Genomic DNA, 19968 nt, shown 5'->3' on the forward strand with positions numbered 1-19968 from the left:
GATGAACAGGCATTCAATATATGTGAGGAAAGTGAAAACAACAACTTTCTCCTTAAGAAATCGCTGTGGCCTGTTCCAAGCCAAGGCAAAGTTGAGCAGGCCAAAAAACATGGCAACGCCAGACCCCAGCGAGGTTACCCAGGAAACACCTTAAGACCCAGAGTGTGAGGTGGCCAAGGATCGCCTGAAAATGGATAGAAGTAAATAAGGACGTTGATTATTATCTTCAAAAGGGCTGTTTTAATTAACCCATATATCCAATTTTCACTCCCGCACTTCCATGGAGTTTTCTTCGTGTGCATGCAAAGTTTCAGGCTGATAGGTTTTATAGTTTTGGAGTTATGGAGGAAACACACACACACACACACACACACACACACACACACACACACACACACACACACACATTTCCTATTTATGAGTGTCGAAGATATATATATATATATATATATATATATATATATATATATATATATATATATATATATATATATATATATATATATATATATATATATATATATATATATATATATATGGTCCGTCCAAAAAGTAACGGGACAGACTTCACAGAAATTTTATTCCAAAAAATATATTGAAATCACAGCTTGTCCCGTTCAAAATAGTTTCCCTCCAGTCTCACACACTTGTCCATCCTCTTCTTCCACGCTTCTATGCACCCCTGGAAGGCTTCTTCAGAAATCCTCTGGTGCTCCATCATCACGGCCCTTTTGATGGACTCCACATCAGGAAATCGGATCCCCTTGATCACCCCCTTGAGCTTGGGGAATAGGAAAAAAATCACAAGGGGCCCAGTCTGGCGAATACAGGGGTTGCTCCAGAGTTGGCACGTTCCTCTCCGCCAGAAACTGTCAGATGCTCAGGGCACTGTGAGCAGGGGTGTTGTCATGGTGGAGCACCCAGGCATTGTTCTCCCACAGATCCCTCCTCTTGTCCCGGACTGATCTCATGAGGCACCGGAGGATCTCCATGTTCACGTATTGATTCACTGTTTGACCCTGTGGTCGCAACTCGAAGTGGACGATGCCCTTGATGTCAAAAAATGCGATGAGAATCACCTTGACCTTCGACTTTGACATCCTTGCTTTCTTTGGTCTTTGTGATGCCGGACCTTTCCACTGACGACTCTGCTGTTTGGTCTCAGGATCGTATTCGAATATCCTCGATTCTTTGCCAGTAATGTCTCTCCCGAGCAGGTCTGGATCATCCTCGAGGCGCTCGATAATGTCTTGACAGATAATGACTCTGCTGTTTCTGGTCCTCGGACAACAGCTTAGGGACCTTCTTTGTGCACACCTTGCGCATTTCGAGATTTTCAGTGATGATGCTCAAGACAGTATCCTTGTTGATGGAAAGTTCCTCAGCAATCATCCGCACCGTGAGTCGACGATTTGCGCGCGCCATCTGCTTCACACGCTCTATGTTGTCTGCCGTTCTGCTCGTTGAGGGTCTTCCAGACCGTGGATCGTCTTCAACCTCCTCCCGTCCCTCTTTGAACCTCTTGTGTCATTCAAATGCACGTGTATGTGACATCGTTTCTTCCCCGTCGACTTGCTGCAGCATTGCGAAGGATTTGGAAGGTGTTTTGCCAAGCTCAGCAAGAAACTTCAGATTGGCTCTCTGCTCCCAACTCATAGCGCGACGAATCAGACGAGACAACGTTTAAAGCACGACCTGTAAAAAAAAAAATCACACAATGAGCGCAGTCAACCATCACCAATAATATATACATGTATATGTATATATATATATATATATATATATATATATATATATATATATATATATATATATATATATATATATATATATATATATATATATATATATATATATATAGCTGGAATGTTGCGAAAGACTATGAAGCAACCCGTTCATTCAAGTTGTGTCAGTGGAGCACACAGCAGACTCAGTCCTGTTACTTTTTAGATGGACCTCGTGTGTATATATATATATATATATATATATATATATATATATATATATATATATATATATATATATATATATATATATATATATATATATATATATATATATATATATATATATATATATACATATACACAGGGTGAGTCAAAAGTAGCGCCCGATTTCTGTTTTTTTGGCTGTTAGATTCTTTCTGGGAAGTCATGTTGTTAATAATTGTTTTGCAGATTATTAGGTTTCATAATTTATTTATTTTTTATTTTAGTGGTCATATGAGGCATGTTTTAAGCTTAATGGCACAATTAACAGACATAATTGTGTCTACTGGGCTGAGAATAACCCAAGAGTGACAGTTGAGAAGGAGGTAAATTTACCTGGCGTGACAGTTTGGGCAGCCATATCTCCATTCGGAATAATTTGATCCTTTTTCTTTGAGGGATCTGTCACTGCAGAAATCTACCTGGATATGCTGCAAACCTTCTTTTGGCCCAGGGTACAAGATCAGGACTGTTATTTCCAGAATGATGGAGCTCCACCTCATTATGGACGTTATGTTCGTCAGTGGCTTGATGAAAACTTTCCCAGAAAGTGGATCGGCCTCCACGGTCCGATCGAGTGGCCGGCACGCTCCCCAGAACTTACACCTCCAGATTTCTTTCTTTGGGGGCTCATGAAAGACCTTGTTTTTCATGAAAAGCCTCGTACCATTCAGGAATTAAAGGCTCAAATTACTGCAAAGTTTGAGGAAATTGATATCGAACTCTGCAGACGTGTGTGCCGCTCTGTTCCTGCTCGGCTGCAATTGTGCATCGATCACGAGGGAGGGCACTTTGAAAATTGCAAGTAAAACAGCTTGGTACAGTTCCGTAATAATTTTTTCTTGAATAAATGGTTAGATAAACATGTCATTCATTTATTTCTACCTTCTTGTACACTGTAATACAAATGGCAAACAAACAATCAACCGACAGAAATCGGGCGCTAGTTCTGACTCAAAAAAAAAAATATATATATATATATATATATATATATATATATATATATATATATATATATATATATATATATATATATATATATATATATATATATATATATATATATATATATATATATATATATATATATATATATATATATATACAGTGTGTGTATATTAATAATGCAAACTCTATAAGAAATACTGCTAAAATGAAATGGGTTGAAGAGATGTGTGTTGTGTGATACCAGGCAGTGATGTGTGCTTTTGATGCTGCGTGGAGGAGATGTGTATATCATGCCGAGAAGAGGTGTGGTTATAATGCAAAGGTGTAGTTTTGAAGAAGGTTAAATGGCAAAAATTGCTTATTCTCCTTCATTCAGTGGGCATTATATAGTTTAACACTAAATATTTCACACTATTTAATGCAATTTTCTCTGAACAGGATTGTTAAAAAGTATTCAGAGAGATTACAGGTAATAAAACAGAAAATTATTCAGAGATTACAAGTAATAAAAATATATAATCTGCTTTTTTTGTATACAAAGTCGAGGCTCATGGAAGAGGTAGAATACAGAACAGATCAGTATGGAACAGGACAAAAGGAACAACAGAAAGAGAAGGGGGAAACGCCAACAGCATGGCTGAGGGACAAAATAGATGGAGGCGGACATCAAGGGATGTGGGGAAGGATGAGGGGTAGGGCAGAACGCAAGGGGTGGATATGATCGATACAGAAGGAAACTTTCAGGAAGGCAAAACTGGGAAAAAAAATTTTGGGAGGGAGGCAGTTAATGGGAGTAGAAAAGAAATGGTTTTGGATTGGGATCACAAAAAAGTATGTATTTGAGAAAATCCCAATTCACAACTCGTCGAGTTTCCCAGTTGGCAAGGCTCAGGTCTGATATTTCAACCACCGATGGGTCTTTACTTGGGACTACAAAGGCTTAATGTGCCAGATATTAACCTCCACATTGGGGTATAGTCTAGTGTGCATTTGTAAGTGGACTTAGTCCCCAAATGTGTTTTATTTTTGTTAATTTTTTGTTTATAATATAATTTACAGGTGAGCGATATCCAACAACCTTGCCAAATTCCAATATCCTGCCATAACAACTGCTGGGAAGGCAATGGCAAACCACCCAGTATAAGTGTTGCCAAGAAACTGCTTCAGCAGCACTGACACTCTGTAACAGAGTATGGTACATTAGATATAATTTACGAAGGTCACATCATAAAAAACAAAGTGTGACCATTATGTGTTTTTAAAAAAAAACATTTATCTTTATTCACTCAGATTGCACTGTGCTATCCGGATGTACTTTATTTGCTTGATCCTTCAGTCATTTAAGAAAGCACTTTACACTTGTTGCAAACCCATCTGATTTTGAAATGTTGGAATTCTCGAATATACGTAGTGGGGGTGGCGAGAGAGAGAGGGAGAGAGGGAGAGAGAGAGAGAGAGAGAGAGAGAGAGAGAGAGAGAGAGAGAGAGAGAGAGAGAGAGAGAGAGAGAGAGAGAGAGAGAGGTGTAGGGACAGAGGGTGGGAGTGGGTGTAGGGAAGGGGGGGTGGCTGTGGACACCATCATATCATGACCAGATTGATGATCGAAATTTGACTGGATGCTCTTTCCAAGGCATCATTGACATGTGACGTAAAGGCATTGAAGAATGGTGCTGAGAGCACAACTTGAGTCAATTTGCTCGAACTTGTGACAACTCAACGAGTAAAGGAGTGTTTCCAAAGGTTAGGACATGGCCTTGGTTTGAACAATGTCATGGTGTACCCCCCCCCCCCATACATAATGCCATCTGTTGAGACAAAGAGTCAGAGTTAATGTTTTCATTGTGATAAACAATTTTCAAAGCCTCGATCATATAATGCTTTATTGCATAATATTATGTCCTTGTATAAACAATATATCATTTGTCCTTGAGATATGGGATCATCCTCATTCCCTTACATGCAACTCATCTTGTACAAAAGTGAAAAGAAAAAAAAACGTTGGTATCCGAGTCCCTAAACTTGTGCCAAATAATAACAGACATCTTGCTAGCCATCTTGACATATAAGGGGAAGGAACAACTCAAACCAGAGATTGAAAATAATTTATTCCCAAGATCCTTTTTCCTGGTCCACTGAAGGAACCGTATTGCCATCAGGGCCCATCCTGTCTTCGACTTTCAGAAACTGCCTTCAAATATGCACGATTTCCCACTTTTCTTCAAGCAAATAGAGGAGCAACAGGTCAGGCAAGATTTGCTTTTGATTTGGATCTTTCTGGAGATACTGTTGATCCTCTGGTTCAGCAATTACAGCTGAACAATGAGTGTCATCAACAAATAAGTCAGACCTTAGTGGAGGTGTCACAATCAGGTCATCGTTGTAAATAGGAAAAAACAAAAGGTGAAGTACACTATCTTATATAACTTATCATGACATTGGTCCCTAATGGCAGATATCCTTCGATTTTAATCCTCTACCATCGATCCTTCAGTAAATCATCCAACCAGTCTACTACACGACATGCGATACCATAAGCTAGTCACATATTAATCAACCTAATGTGGGGAACTTTATAAAAAGCCTCACATTGGGAAAGGTAGGTCACATCAACATCACACCTTGCATCCAGTGTTTCAGTTCATCTGTTAAATACCCTTAACAACTGGAGTAGACATGTGTATCCAGGGAGAACGCCAAATTGGATTTCTGAATTAGGTTATTTGCAGTTAAATGCTTCATAATATAGAGGTGCCACACAACCATGATGTCGCCAAAGGTCTTCTAATAACTGCAAATGAAGGCCAAGCATAACAACACCAACAGGTGATCAGGGACCTCCTCATAGAATCATACACAAGCCTTCACAATTCAAGTTATCAGCAATTTATACACCACACTGTAGTGATTGTTCTGCCATGTTGTGAAGGTCCACTGTCTTTGTTATTGTGCCCAGCTGAGTACGTTGTTCAAAAATAGTCTGAAAGATGTCTGCTTTGAGGCATCAAATCTGGCAGGCGTCCATCACGAGCCTGTGAAACGTGAACCTTCAAAGGCATGATGGATGTGGAAGACGTAAAGCAAATGCCCTTGTAGGTTTTGCAACATCTGTTATCAATGAGACGGAGCTTGGACCTTCCATATCCCACCTGTTCGCATGAGATTACGTGGGTTTTGGCTTCTTCACGTGGATCATCATGGCCTCAAAGAGCTTTGCTCCTTGTGACGATGTGTACTACTCTGTGACCGTACTTTTTTTTGTGACTGCACAGTCTTCTTTGACTGATTTTATTTATTATGCTGCAGGAGTCTGCGGATCATGCTGATGAAGTGACTTACACAAATGCTAATTGACTTAAGGAGATATTGCTCATCCATTTTTTTTTTTAGATGAATGACAAAAATATTAATTAATAGTAGCTTATCGACAAGTCAACACCAATTCATGGGAGTTGATCTTGGGGGGCATTGCATCATATGAGGTGCAATGGCATTCAGGTCCAAAAGGAAACTCCATGGAAAAACTCACAGACCTCTTCATGTTAAGTTCGCAAATGTCCTACCTGTCTGTCAATGCAGATCGACACGAGACTTCACGAGGAAGACGAGTTCTTCATCTCGCTTACATTCGGAAGTCTGAATAACTGCAAAAACATAAACAAAATAAAAATAATACATTATGGAGTAAAAATGTGCAAATGAGCCACGTGACCGTCACGCACTACCACTTATGGGTAGTGATCCACGGCAATGCCCCGTGGAGTTCTCACCAACCGGATCACACACCGAAACAATCTGTAAGACAAAATTACTCAACATCGTATTTTTGATTCTCAACGCTTCGCTTTTCGTACAGCCATCCAGCAGCTCCCAACCACCCATCAAGCTCGATGGTTCCCATGACCCGACGTTTTAAAGGGGGGAAATGCACAAAGCTTGCAGCATCTGCCTGAAAATACCATCGCAAGGTCCCCGGGTTTGAATCGTTTCCACTTTCCTGCGTGGTTACCTCCTTTAAACCGGTCTGTTAACGATTAAAATGTTACACGAGCGAGACATGTGTGCTAATCATAATGAATTACCGAACGTGTCACTTGACTTGGATGAATGAACCATGTGATTGTGATCGTGGAGGATTTTAACTTGCATCGGATCGAATGCAGGAATGAAAATTGCAGTGATTCGTTTGAGGGATTACGATTCAACTGGCTTTGTTGACATAGTCCAGTGCACCCATCACTATGTGAGAATGAATGGAGTCAACATAACGTTCATCGAAGTATGATAACTGTCATGGTAAGCAAGAAGCTGACATTTTGGATGTTAACCCTTCGTCGGAGCAAAAGAGGGCTCTTTTTTTATCTTGCCAAAACTTCGTTTTTGCAAGATCTGTTACTTGGTAAGTTTTTTTTTTGTTTTTTGTCTGTAATCATTGGATTTTTCACCTTTATATCACTCTGTAGAGCACAATTCTCATCGGAAACTCTTGTAGGTACACATATCGTATTATTATTACAATACCCTTCAGCACACAAGTAGGGTAAGAATACTGATTCTGGCTCACTTTTCCCCATGTAAATGAATGGGGGATTTTCAGCGATTTATATTTTTTTTCCCTAAAAATAAACCCCCCTTTTTATCCCAAGGTATATTTATTTGTCTCCCCTTTTAACCTGGAGGTTGAACCTCATTGAATTGAACACCTGAGGGTTGAACAGCTCACTCATTGAACCTATAAAGATTTGTTCATTCTCAAATTCCTTCAATAGTTTAATTTTCTTTGCACAATAATCTTCATCTAAAATATTGACAAACAAAACATTTGAATCTTTATATTTTTTAAGATACCCCATTTGTGCCATTACGAAATGATAAACTTCTCTTAATGCTCTTGTTTGACCACCTCCTGAGCCACATATCATTTTGAGATTATAGTAAATTGTTTTTTCATTGTTCAATTGATAACCATCAAAGTTTTCAGTCCATTCAAGGATATTCATTTTTTTCTTTACATCCTCTAACTTACTAGTTTTTAAATTAATTCGCTTATTTGTTTTATTTACCTTTGTTTTAGTTATTTTTTCAATAAGACTTATTTGATATTTTTCACATTCATTATGTTTTCCATTTATATACCAAGACTGAGATTTTCTCCACTCTTTAGTTTGATTAATACTTGGTTTAACCATTTATATATTGTGAAAAAACGCGGCGGTAGCCCTTGAAAAACCCTAACCCATCTTCCCATCGTTAAAACATAATCTATTTTATACACTCTATCATACAATATCCATATGGAACACAATCTATTCCATTATCTAAAATAAATCTCTTATCATCAAAGGCTCCTAATGCCTTTTTATTTACTTCTTCACTATATATGTTATGTTTATAACTTCTTATTGTATTCATTTTCCTATATTCTTCTTTCTTATTCATCAAACAATTATAATAATTTCTAAAAGTTATTGATTTCTTTATTACATATTTCTTTATTCCCTTTAACCTCTTATCAATCTGTTCACCATACTTATAAGCATATGCCTTTGCTCTCAATCCAATAAACTCACTCATTACTTTTCCACCCAACTCATCCTTAAACTTACCAATAACCTTTTCATTCTTTTTGGAAAATAACTCACTCTTCTTGCTGAAATTACTTGTATCATATACTCCAATATTTTTCTTCATATCTTCATAAACATCATCAGTTTTTATATCTAGGATAAAACTATCAGTATCCATATACAACAATGAAACATTTTCACCATACTCTTTCTTTAAGTCATTATACAAATAATCATACATCAATATCTTTGATAAATCAAGAACTGCTGTTCCAATATAAATTGGTTTATCCATTACAATACTTTCCTTTTTCATATGAATTGCAGAAAAGTTCTCTGAAAAAACCTCTTCTCTCTCAAAACTTGGTTTATTTATCAATCTCGAAGCTTCTTTCCAAGATGTTGCGAATCTAATGTTTTGCCTGTTTCTAACATTTTCCATAGTCTTTCCAAATACAGCATTATTCATTAATTTATAAAAGTCCCCTTCAAATTTTACTTTTGTATTTGCTCTCATATCTGTATTGAATTGAATATACTTTTTCACCCAAGGACTTTGTTTAAATTTTAAAACTCTATGAATTTTAGCTACTCTCAATCCTTCTCTCAAAAACTGTTTTAAGCTTCTCTGATGCAAAACATATCCCTCTTTATCATAGAATGTTGTTAATAACTTTTCTGTTGATTTACCTTTAATATTAAAACTTTTATGATAATCACTTAACCATTCTTTCTTTGGAGTTTCTTTCTCACATGCAAAAGGAAGATCTTTATGCTTATTATGAAGATCACTCGGGTACCTCAAATCAACTTCAAAATAATAACCTTCTTCTTCGTCATTCAATTCCTCTTGAGAAGAAATAACAATATTCATCAAAGCCTTTTCATAATTCTTTTCTTCCACCCACTCTAATTTACCATAAGGTAGAGATTGAGACATTGCCCATCCATACAAATTATTAGCATCAAAATACATCAAATAATTACTATCTTTTTCACTATCATAATTTGGGAGATATTTATTATTTGCTTTAGCATATCTTTTTGAACATACTTGTGATATTCCACCTCTCTTGGACTTCTCAATCATCAAAAGCATATCCACATCACTGATTAAATCTATATCTTGTTTTGTCATTTTCAACATTGCACTCCAAGCTAAACCAGGAGCTGTGAAATAGTGGGCAGGATCTAATCCATAACAATTTTTATTATGACAGAGTGATCTAAAAGCTTCAAACACATCAGCTAACAATAAAACATCTGTTTTTAGATATAAATCGTGATATTCTCCAAGGTTCTTTATCTTAAATATTTTCCATATTTCTTGTGCGTGTTTATATTCCTTATCACTTATCTCTTCTTCATAAAGGTTATTATAGAAACTTTCTTTTGAAGGAAGTTGTGTTTCTTTAAATCTCATAAATGAATCCATATAATCATAAGGATAAATTCCCTTACTTGTAAGAATTTTCTCTTTACTTTGAATTTCATTCCTTGTTTGAATTTCCTCTCTCGTAAGAATTCCTTCTTTAATCAGAATTTCATCTTTAATCTGAATTTCCTCTTTAGTGAGAATTTCCTCTTTTGGAAAGAATGAATTAAGATTTGGAAAAGAGTCTGTGGAGCTTAGATTTGATGCGAGGTAGGCTAGTGGTGTTCCCATAAACTTGTAAGAATCTAAAAACCTAATACGAGTTAAAGGTTTTGTGAATATCATTTTTGAAAATGAAATATACTTTTGACTTGTGTTTGTTATAGCAGAAATATTCCCTGGTGTTTTTGAAAGTTCATTTATAAATAGATGTGTATCATAGTTGGCGCTGTTGTGAAGAAAGACTGGAATAAAAGAAGGTAATTTATAATTAAGATTACAACAGGAATGAGCGGGACCTCTATATTTACCAGTAAGATGACAATGGTCTCTAACTTTAGACTCCTTAATTTTCCCCTCACAAATATGACAGATATTGTTCATTCTAAATTCTAATTTTTCTTCTTTGGTTAATTTCATCGGTTCATTTGTTTCTTTCATTAATTTAGTGAGTCTTATACAATCCTTTTCTAATCGTTTTACAAACTCTTGTGAAGCATTTTTTCCACGATAATGTTCAAGTTTGTTATACTTTTCTCCAACAGATGATTTGATATAATAACAAAAACCACAAGGAATATGTTTTTGATATTTATTTGTATATGGTTCTTTTGGATTAGGAGAAGCAGTATTTATCTTTTTAAGGATACATTCAAAATCAGCGTATATCACAAATGGGTGCATGATAGATTTATTATAATCTTCAAAATAAATCTTTTCACCAGGTTTAGGCATTGTAATTACAGCTGATTTATGATTACTACAATATTTTGAATGTTGTTCTAATCGTTCTTTTGTATGAAATGAATTAAGACATCGCTTACAAGGATATATTTTGTTTGCTGTTCTGAATACCTGAGAAGAGATTAATCTTGATAAATTATTGATGTATGTGTAATGTGAATTCTTTCCAACACTAAAATATAAAAGGTCAATGTGTGTTTCTTCATTTTTATAGTTGTTTGAAATTTTTAATATTTGAACTTTGTTTGTATCCGTTAATCCATATACATTAATAGAAAGATTATTCTTTTTCTCAAATTTAGGAATATCTGTTAGTGGCATTGGGAATTTAAAATCTTTAATGTCCAAGGTATTCTCATATTTCATATATTGTTTTACTCTTTCTGAATTACATTTTGGTGGATGTAAGTGAGCAAGAACAGACCAGAGAAAACATTTATTATCATTGTTCTTAATATTAACAACTGCCTTCTTTAGTTTTATTTCTTTTGGTAATTCAATATAAGAAGAAGCTTTAAGAGGGTTTGATTTTAGAATGTGTATATCTAAAAAGATGATTTTTTTAATATTGAATCCACTTCCTACCACTGTATTATCAACATCCTCCTCTTGTCTTGATAGTTCTTCATAAACCCCACTATTCAAAAAATCTTGAAATGATGTTATAAAATGAAGATCTGTTCTCATATAAGGAGTTTGTTCTTCATCTTGTCTTTTCATATTCATTTTCACTCCCATATAAAACTTTAAAGTTTTTATTTCTTTTAATGTCTTTTTAATAAATTTTTCAACATCGGGTTTCACTATTTCAATTGATTCAGCTATTGATGATGGACCGGGTTCTCCAAATTGAAAAATCCTTATTTTTATATGCCCTTTAAATGCCTCATCAGTGTTTTCAATATAATAGTCTCCCTTTACTTTAAACTCATTTTTCTTGTGTTTTTGTGATTGAAGATGTTGATTATAACTACTCTTCAAAACATCCTTTGAACAGATATCACAATGTTTTCTTTCCAACTCAAGAGGAGATATTTGATGAAATAGATTAAATGTGTGTTTGTTGGTTCGGAGGTGTTTTCTATAATGTTTATATTCGTGATTACAAACATCGCAGTACGTTGTATTCACCATATTTATGGAATAAAACTTTGCTTAAACTAAAATTTTCTTGATGAAAATTTCGTTTAATTTATAGGTGAATCTGTGCTTAAAAACATTTTATCCTCCAACTTTTTCACTTAATAAATACAATGTTTCAAGACACAAAAGACAAGTTTCAATCAATCTCTTCATCTGTTAAAGATACTGAGAAATATGTCAAGGATGTAAAATTGAACAAAGATAAATATAACAACTATTGGATAAAAACTATTATGGTAAATAATATGAGTTCTTCAATTTCCTTCAGTGGAAGGGCTTTTAGTATACCTGGTAGAACATCAATTAAAGTATCTCTAACAAAAGTTTCTCCTCTCCTTCTAGTAATATATTCAAAACTAGAAAAAGCAATGAAACAAGAAAAAGTATCAAAGAACAAAAACCTTATGGATGAAGCTTTAGAAAGAAAAGATAAGACCATCTGTAATATGCAAGGAGAAATTTGTATTTTTTTCAACAACCTTAAAGATGTAAATCCTGATGAAATAAAGGATGTTAATATATCAGGTGAAATGACATTTCGTTCAATAGTAGTTAACGATAATTTTAAAATTACCTTTAATATAAAAAATGTTGTCGTTGAATCTGATAATGAAAAAAGTATATCGATATCGATGGTAATATACAACTGAAAGTATAGATGAATTTCAGTTTAAGTAAAGTTTTACTTTATAAATATGCTAGACTTTCCTGATTCTCCATATGACAAATTTGAGAATTGTCCTGCGTGTGAAAGACAGGGATTAAACACAGAGTCAAAAGCCTATAAACAATGTATATTCTGTGATTATCTTCTAATTAATGATAATAAAAAATATAAAAAGGAAAATAATTCTTTTAGATTTACACCAAAAATGAATTACTTTACAAGATTGATTAGAGAAATGAATGTAAAGTATGAGGATGATAACACACCTTTCCTTACAAGGGAAGAAACTGAACGTATAAGAGAAATGTTCAAAGGATTGTTGTTGTATATTATTCATGGATGTAATTTTCAGGGAAATATCAACACAAGATATTGTATAAATAAAATAATGGATTATCTTGAAATTAAACCTGAACTTAGGATAAAATATAGAGTTTCTAAAAAAGCCAATAATAAATTAAATAACCTGTTTTTCAAATATATAAATGAATGATTTTTTACCTATTTGGGAAAATAAGATAAAATTTAACAACCATAAAAATCTCCCAAATTCATTAAGATGTCTCATAGTTGGTTCAAGTGGATGTGGAAAAACCTGCTTACTTTTAAAAATGCTCCTCACTCCCAACTTTTTAGATTATGATAATTTAATAATTTTCACAAAGTCGAGTTTTCAACCAGAGTATCAACTACTCTCACAAGGTTTTAATGCTGGTCTTCAAAAAGAAGATATAATAGGTTTATTTAAACGTCAAAAAACCTAAATGATTATAACATTGAAGATATAATTCAACTATTTTGTGATACACAGAGATGTAAAAAGAAATCAAATCTTATAACTTGTATTCTTAGTGATAATACGGATGATATACCGTCTCCCCAAGATTTGGATAAATCAAAAAGAACCTCGTTATCTTTGATGATTGTGTTAATGAGAGAAACCAAACGGTAATGGACAGCTACTACACAAGAGGGAGACATTCTTCTTGTAATTGTATTTATCTTAGTCAATCGTACTTTCAACTTCCTCGTCGTTCCATCAGAAACAATGCTAATACTTTTATTTTATTCAAGTTAAATTCAATAGATATCAATAATTTTTGGAGAGATAATTGTTCTACATTATGTAGTAAAAAGAAATTTGAGGATTATATGAAGCACACGACTGAAAAATATAAATATATTGTTGTGAAACAAGATGAGATATTAAGGGATATATTTTTTGTTTTATAAACAATTACATATATAAATGACAACTATTATTATAAATCTTGTGGGTAAATCTGCTTCTGGAAAAAACTTTCATAAATCAAGGTTCTTGTGTAGTACAAATGAGAATATTGTAAATTTACTTAAAAACACCCCGTGATACGCATTGTATCAACAACAACTAGAGCAATAAGACCTGGAGAAGTAAAAGGTGAAGATTATCACTATATTTCAGTGGAGGAACATATGCGATTGAGGAATGAAGGACAAATATTTGAGGAGGTTTCTCTTGGTACAACAAAATATTCACATTGTAAGAGTGAGTTAAAGAAACTAAAATCTGGTGGTGTTGGGATATTAGAAACTAATCCAGAAGGAACGAGACAAATTATTAAATATCTGAGCGGAGTGAAGATTTTATCATTCGGTTTTGATGTTGATGAAGAAACTCAACACAAACGTATGAAAAGCAGAGATGCAAGGATTAGTGAAGAAGAAATTACAACTCGCATTAATGTTAATAAAGAATTTGATGAAATATTTAAAGAAAAGGATTTATTTGAACACATCTACTTGAATGATGAAGAAAAGGAAAATTTCCCTGTTGATCTTTACAATTCATTAAATGATATTTTACAATAAATAAATGGATACAAAAGAAAGAGCAAGAAGATTTAAGGAACATCAAGAGTTGGTTTCAAAAGTTGTAAAACAACAGGAAGACATAAAGAAGAAACGCAGACAGAAACTAACGGGCGAAGAAGCATTTGAAAAAAAACAAGAGAAATTTTTTAAACCACTTTTAAAAACTTCCCAAGAAAAAATGAAAGATGTTTCCACAGTTCCCACAGTAGAATATACTCCTAGAAAGCTTCAAATGTTAAAAGATTTCAGTCAAATGACGGAGGAAGAATTAGAGCATTTAGGAGAATTAGAATATGATGATGAAGGTTTATTTCAACAACTGGAAGAGATTAATCAACCCCCTGATTATATTGTGAATGCTGTTCAAAACAATGAATATTCAGCGGATTCAAAAACCAAAGCAGGACTCATTCCAACAGAACAACCAGCAATATTTCATCTTGTTCAAGAAAAGGTATTGATATTTAATGATGAATTAAGGTTCTTAAGTTCTGCTCAACCCCTGTTAAACTAACTCCGAGATTAATGTTTCTTCTCACAAAAGATGGAAGACAAGGTTCAACTGTGAGGGATGAATCAAAGTATATTGATAAACCATTGGATATGGAAAATAATGATGATAGAGTATATATTGATTTGCTGAACACTCTAAATTATAAGGTTATTCTTTCTGGTAAAAGTAGGAAGAATGAGAAGGAGAAACACATTATTCAGGCTTTAAGTATCCTTGGTTCAGGTATTAGTTTTCTTCCAAATGACCCATCGCAATTAGTTAATAGACTGTTATTGTTGTTCGGCAGTAAGAAGGCTGGAAATAACAATTGTTTTAATGAAGCATCAGCCATTTTAGACCAGTTGATGAACATGAAAATAATTAATAAATCTCAATATAAAGACATTTTATCTCATATTAAATAAGATGAGAAGCACAATCCTGAGTTTTAATTTCACAACAAGCGACCACACATCTTCATTCCCATACCCACTACAACTTGACACAACAAAAGAATATGAGGCATCTTTATTGTCCATGGAGACTTATAATACCTTATTTAATATAACCGAGAAAAATGACAAGTTTAGTTATAATCCGGGAAGTGGATACAAAACGATAACAGTCTCACCCGAGCATACGAGATTTCTCAAATATCTTCCGAAATTGCTCGTCTTATGAAAGAACAGGGTGATGAACCAAAAAATATTGTTATAAACATTCAAAAACATACTTCAAAATCAACGATTAAAGTTAAAAATAACTACAAGGTTGATTTCACAATTGATAATTCATTTAGAGAGTTATTAGGTTTCTCCTCAAAAAGATTGAAACGAATGGGACGTTTTACAGTGATAATGTCATTCAAATATCCTCAGGAATAAATTCGGTGTTAATTCACTGTGATTTGATTGATGGTGCTTATAATGATGGATTAAAAACAAATACAATATTTTCATTCAGTGCATACTCAACCCCAATTGGTTATAAATTCAATATGGAGCCTAAAAATTTGGTTTATCTACCTGTGTCAGGAAAAACCATACACAGAGTAAATTTTAGGATAACCGACCAAGATAATCGTGTGATCTCTTTTAATGGAGAAGTTATATCCATCAGAATTCACCTACGTGAAGTTTTTCAATAAATAAATACGATGGTTATTGTGAGGAAGCACGAGTTGGGAAAATATAAAATAATTACAGGGGATGGGATGTTCCTTTCCCGTACTACAAGGGTGAAGGTATGTATCTTGGTAGAGGATACTATAAACCTAAGAGACAAAGGGGTGTTGGACATCAATTTAGAGGAGATGGGATAATTGATACTCTCATGGGTATTGGTTCAACTATTCTTAAACATAAAGACCTAATTGGTTCAACTGCTTCTGCTGTGGGAAATGTAGCAGGTGCTGTAAAGAGTATAAAAGATGCTCAGAAAGAATCTCATAAATTACAAGCAATAAAAGAAATTAAGAAAGGTAAAACTCAGTTGTCCCCCAAGAACGACAGAAAATAATTCAAATACTTGGATCAGGGTTTCAAAAGTTTTAACATCTTTTTCCTAAATAAATACAAGTATGGAAGCAATTGATAGTATCTATGATTTGGATGATACTATTATTATCTCAAACTCCACTAAAAAAGAAGATTACTTCAAGGTAAATGCAATAACTGGAACAGACTGGAATACAAATGGTACAAAAAGTTTTGAAATAAATAATCAACAAACCTATTTGAATCTCTCCGAAAGTTTCTTGTTGTGTAAATTTAAATTCACTAAGGCTGGGAATAACACAAACGCTACACTTGTAAATGATTTCTTCTGGAAAATGTTTGATAGTGTGCGATTGTATATTGGAACACAAGAAGTTGAAGCGGTTGATTATGTCTCTGCTGTATCTGAAATGATGAAATTTACACTCTATACATTCAGTGATAGAATGGGAAAGGGGTCTGTCGAAGGTTTTATTCCTGATATGTCAACGGGAACAAACACAGACCCTGGATATATTCAAAGGAAAGGAATGTATAATGATGATACAAAAGCAGAAAATAGTTTTACTGTGGCAGTTCCTCTTAAAGGTATATTTGGATTTTGTGATTATGATAAAGTTCTGTATGGTCTTAAAATTAGATTTCAACTACAAAGGAATGATAATGAAAATAGATTGCTTTTTGGTGTTGGTAATGCTTTTAGTGATCAGAATAAATTTGTAATTGAGGAGATGAGTTGGTATATCAGTGAATATACTCCTAATCTTAAAACAGAAGAGATGTTGAATCGAAGACTTAACTCAAAAAAACCACTCAGTGTATCATACCTCAAAAGAAGATGTCAACACGTTAAACTCAATCAAACTACTTACACGTGGAATTTGGGTGTTCTGGAAGGAAAGCCACGATATCTGTGGATGATTTTTAAAAAGCCAGATGGTGATACTGCGACTGATAAGAATAATGCATTGAGTGATAATGCTAAGGTGAAACAACTTCGCGTTTCTCTAGACGGAACATTTTATCCACGAGATAGATTGGAAATTAATTGGGAAAAAATGATTTTGCTGAAGCATACAAGTCTTACCAAAAGGTGTGTGAAAGTAATGGAAATAAAGAACCTATTTTAGATATGACAGCATTTAAAAGTTTGTATACAATCTATACGTTTGACCTGAGCGCTCAAAAAGAAACTATAAAGTCTAATCGAGTGGATACTTCCCTATACATTGAAAGAGGAGAGAGTGAAGAAGTTGATACATATTGTTTGCTTTTGGAAGAAACAGAATTGCAGATTAATACAGATAATGGTGTGATGATTAGTCTCACATAATTTTTTGTTAAATAAATGAGTGGCAAAGTACCAACTGGGGTATATGTTAATCAAATCAATCTTCATAAACTATCATCTTGTGTTCAAAATCAAAAGCCTTGTACGATTAACGTTAATACAATTCAGAGAAAAGGAGCAGTAAGAATTGATGTTTTGCTCACAAGAGAACAGGTTAAAATCTTGAATGACACTGGCTCACTTAAAATTAAAATGACAAAACCAATGTTGAAAAAATATTCAATAAGAGAGACGAGTGCAGGATTTCTCCCATTTCTAATTCCTTTATTTGCTGGTTTAAGTGCGGTTGGAGCATTGACGGGTGGTATTTCAACAGCGGTCAAAACTGCCAACGAAAGGAAGGCTCAACTCCAGGCTCAAAAAGAATTGGAAAGACATAACAAAGAGTTGGAGAAACAAATTAGTGGAAGTGGTGTAATTGTAGATTTTGCTGAAAAACTTGAAGGTCTGCCTGATAAAGCGAGATTGTTAGTTGGAGATATGCTTTCTTCTATAGCACAAGCAGGTGTAAAATTAACGAAAAGAGGTAATGGATTATATCTTTCTAATAAATAAATGAGCATTGATGAGTGGTTGAAAGAATTTGGAAAGAATACAACATCAAATTTACAACTTGTCAAATATTGTAAGAAATTAAAAATTCATAATGTGGTTATTTGTATGAGAGATGAATTAACAAATGTGTCGAAACATACAAAGAATATTATTATGAACTTAGAAGATAATGATGGGAACGGTTCTCATTGGGTTTGTATTTTTAATAGTCAAGACAAATATTATTTTGATAGTTTTGGTCTTCCACCACCTGTTGAAGTCATAAAATTCTTACAGAATGGTGTTTATCAAACATTTCAAGTCCAAGAATTAAATTCCAAGTGTTGTGGTCAATTATGTCTATATGTGTTATTTCAACTCAACAAAAATAAAAAATTTTATGATATTATTTTTAATCTAATATAAATGACTTATGTTGGTAAAGATGGTTCTATCTTTGGTGTATCTCAAGAACTGGATATTGATTTATCAAATTATTACACAAAGGCACAGGCTGAACGATATAAATATAATATAAACAAAAATATTAACATGAAAAATGCTTATAAATTAAAAATTATCCAAGCCCGACTGACGCGAATGACTTGGTGAGATTAAGCGATTTATCACAATATATATACTTAAATAAAACGGCTGTGTATTCTAAAGATACAGAAGTGTTGATATTATCTCCAGGTCATACAGAATTCACAGTTCGAATTAAAATAAATTTTTATAAAGAAGGGCGTATCGTTTGTATGAGAATAGAACAATGGGGGTATGATATGAATGATTTAGGGTATAATTGGTCATTTAAAATTAACCTCGAAGACCTGGAACAATTAAATCAGTCTCGTAAGGAAGAATATTATCCACTTGGTATCGAGAATGAGTTTTGTGGAGCCACGATTAGTAAACAACAAATAAAAGAATTTAATAAGGGTAAATATAATAATGGTTTTGCCCTTGTTTATCTCATGAAAACAGAAAAAACAGGATTATATATAATAAGTAAGGAAATACAAAATGATTTAACTATGGGAAGATGGGGAGGTGTTTCGTGCCATAATATTATTCTAACATATATTTCTAATACATAAATGACAGCAAGAAGGCTTCAAGAAAATTATCATTTCTGTGTTCAAGCATACCTTCAAGAAAAGGGTATTCGGTATTTTAATAAATATGTTCTACAACATAAGAATGAGGTATTTTCAATAAAAGATTGGCATTATGCTGATGTTGATAAACCAACAACTTTAGATTTAATTAGAATGTTAAATAATGAAAAAATTATAAGGTTAAGAAAAGGTAAGGCTCTTTTAGAAATTCAAAAGAAATTTTATTGGTATCCTGTTGTAAAAAATTATTTTGGATACAGGAATAACAAGAAATCCTGATGAATATATGTATAATATTCTATGGGGTGTAAACGATTCAAGTATAGTAAGGGATGAGGAAGGAGTTGAAGAAGAGAGGGAAGAGGAGGAAAAGGAGGAGGAGGAGAGAGAGAAGGAGGAAAGAGAGAAGAGAGAGAGGGAGGAAAGAGAGAGAATGAATAAATATCAAAATATGGAAACCAGTGAGATTC

General features: G+C 33.7%; 1 long non-coding RNA gene across 1 annotated transcript in view; it reads right to left on the reverse strand.

Moving 5' to 3' along the window:
• Positions 1-545: 545 nt before the first annotated feature.
• Positions 546-19968, reverse strand: part of LOC147012963 (uncharacterized) — a 62916-nt gene continuing 43493 nt past the window's right edge. The window contains exons 2-3 of the long non-coding RNA XR_015051134.1: positions 6498-6578; positions 546-1695 (exon numbers count right to left, since the gene is read on the reverse strand). This is a non-coding gene — a long non-coding RNA (uncharacterized LOC147012963). The remainder of the gene's footprint in view (positions 1696-6497; positions 6579-19968) is intronic.

This window comes from Eptatretus burgeri, chromosome 14 (genome assembly GCF_056783735.1).
Source record: "Eptatretus burgeri isolate ZD-2024b chromosome 14, Ebu_testis_v1, whole genome shotgun sequence".
NCBI lineage: Eukaryota > Metazoa > Chordata > Myxini > Myxiniformes > Myxinidae > Eptatretus > Eptatretus burgeri.